The sequence below is a fragment of the Botryllus schlosseri genome, unplaced genomic scaffold (genome assembly GCF_051294905.1).
Source record: "Botryllus schlosseri isolate E-star unplaced genomic scaffold, Bs_hap1 Bs28a, whole genome shotgun sequence".
NCBI classification, from domain to species: domain Eukaryota; kingdom Metazoa; phylum Chordata; class Ascidiacea; order Stolidobranchia; family Styelidae; genus Botryllus; species Botryllus schlosseri.
In genome coordinates, this window is record NW_027648637.1 from 197,681 (window position 1) to 200,000 (window position 2,320).

Sequence of the window (2,320 nt, forward strand, 5' to 3'; positions counted from 1 at the left end):
TATCTGGTTGATCCTGCCAGTAGTGATATGCTTGTCTCAAAGATTAAGCCATGCAGGTGTAAGTACGAACTGAACGTAAAGTGAAACTGCGAACGGCTCATTAAATCAGTCTTGGTTTATTTGGTCCTTGCGAGAGCTAACGTGGATAACTGTGGCAATTCCAGAGCTAATACATGCGACCGAGCGCCGACTCCGGGAGGCGCGCTTTTATTGGTTCGAACCCGACCGGGCCCGCGAGGGCCCGTCTCTTTCGATGACTCTGGATAACCACGCGGATCGCACGCCTTCGCGGCGGCGACCTACCATTCAAGTGTCTGACCTATCAACTTTCGAAGGTAGGCTACGGGCTTACCTTTGTGATAACGGGTGACGGGGAATCAGGGTTCGATTCCGGAGAGGGAGCCTGAGAAACGGCTACCACATCCAAGGAAGGCAGCAGGCGCGCAAATTACCCATTCCCGACACGGGGAGGTAGTGACGAAAAATAACGATGCGGGACTCTAACGAGGCCCCGCAATCGGAATGAGTACATTCTAAAACTCTTGTCGAGTATCCATCGGAGGGCAAGTCTGGTGCCAGCAGCCGCGGTAATTCCAGCTCCGAAAGTGTATGCTAAAGTTGTTGCGGTTGAAAAGCTCGTAGTTGGATGTAGAGCGCGCGGCGCCGGTCCGTCGCAGGGCGTGCACCGGCGTCGCGGGTTCCGCCTGTCGGCGCCGCCCGCGGTGCTCTTGACCGGGTGCCGCGGGTCGGGCCGACGAGTTTACTTTGAAAAAATTAGAGTGTTCAAAGCAGGCCGCCCGCCTGCATAGTGTCGCATGGAATAACGGAATAGGACCTCGGTCTCGTTTCGTTGGCGTTCGCGGGAGCGAGGTAATGATTAAGAGGGACGGCCGGGGGCGTCCGTACTCTGCCGTCAGAGGTGAAATTCTTGGACCGGCGGAAGACGAGCAGCTGCGAAAGCGTTCGCCAAGAACGTTTTCTTTAATCAAGAGCGAAAGTCAGAGGTTCGAAGACGATCAGATACCGTCCTAGTTCTGACTATAAACGATGCCAACTGGCGATCGGCGGGCGTTACCATGACGACCTCGCCGGCAGCCTCCGGGAAACCAAAGTCTTTGGGTTCCGGGGGAAGTATGGTTGCAAAGCTGAAACTTAAAGGAATTGACGGAAGGGCACCACCAGGAGTGGAGCCTGCGGCTTAATTTGACTCAACACGGGGAAACTCACCCGGCCCGGACACGGGAAGGATTGACAGATTGACAGCTCTTTCTTGATTCTGTGGGTGGTGGTGCATGGCCGTTCTTAGTTGGTGGAGCGATTTGTCTGGTTAATTCCGATAACGAACGAGACTCTGGCATGCTAAATAGTTACGCGACCCTCGGCGGTCGGCGTCCAACTTCTTAGAGGGACTAGTGGCGTTTAGCCACACGAGATCGAGCAATAACAGGTCTGTGATGCCCTTAGATGTTCGGGGCCGCACGCGCGCTACACTGGACGGATCAGCGAGTGCGCCCGGGCCGAGAGGTCCGGGTAACCCGTTGAACCCCGTCCGTGATTGGGATAGGGCCTTGCAATTGTTGCCCTCGAACGAGGAATTCCCAGTAAGCGCGAGTCATCAGCTCGCGTTGATTACGTCCCTGCCCTTTGTACACACCGCCCGTCGCTACTACCGATTGAACGGTTTAGTGAGATCCTCGGACCGGCCCCGTCGCGTGCCCGGCGACGGGCGCGGCGGTGCGCCGGGAAGACGACCGAACTTGATCGTTTAGAGGAAGTAAAAGTCGTAACAAGGTTTCCGTAGGTGAACCTGCGGAAGGATCATTATCGTTGTTGGTGGGTGCGAGGCCCCGTTGCTTTTTGATCTGGCGCCGTGTCCGCGAGGACTCGGCGTCGCGGCGCCCCGCGCTTGGGCGCCGCTCGTCGTGAACGAGACCGTCGTGACAGAGAAGGGCGGGCGCTCGACGGCGGGCCGGGGATGGCCGTCGTCGGGGCCCGCCTTCGGAGAGGGACCGAGACCGAACGCCTCTAGGTCGGTTCCCTCGGCGGCGTCGGCCTCGAGCGAGCCGGCGCCCGCGAAAAACCGTGGTGAGCGAAGCGATGCGGAGTTGTCCTGAAAGCAAAGAGAGTACGACTCTCGACGGTGGATCACTAGGCTCGCGAGTCGATGAAGGACGCAGCTAAGTGCGAGAAGTAATGTGAATTGCAGAACACATTGAACGTCGATATTCCGAACGCAAATTGCGGCGTCGGGCAAATCCCGGCGCCGCGTCTGCCTCAGGGTCGGCGTGACGCGATGCGCGAGGCGGCTTTGGTAGGAGCC

At 58.0% G+C, this 2,320-nt stretch overlaps 2 non-coding genes across 2 annotated transcripts; both read left to right on the forward strand.

The window, feature by feature from the left end:
- On the forward strand, window positions 1-1,824 carry LOC145459955 (small subunit ribosomal RNA). The gene has a single exon (XR_013921636.1). It is a non-coding gene; the product is annotated as a small subunit ribosomal RNA (ribosomal RNA).
- Window positions 1,825-2,129: 305 nt separating this feature from the next.
- On the forward strand, window positions 2,130-2,283 carry LOC145459944 (5.8S ribosomal RNA). The gene has a single exon (XR_013921625.1). It is a non-coding gene; the product is annotated as a 5.8S ribosomal RNA (ribosomal RNA).
- The last annotated feature ends 37 nt before the right edge of the window (window positions 2,284-2,320 follow it).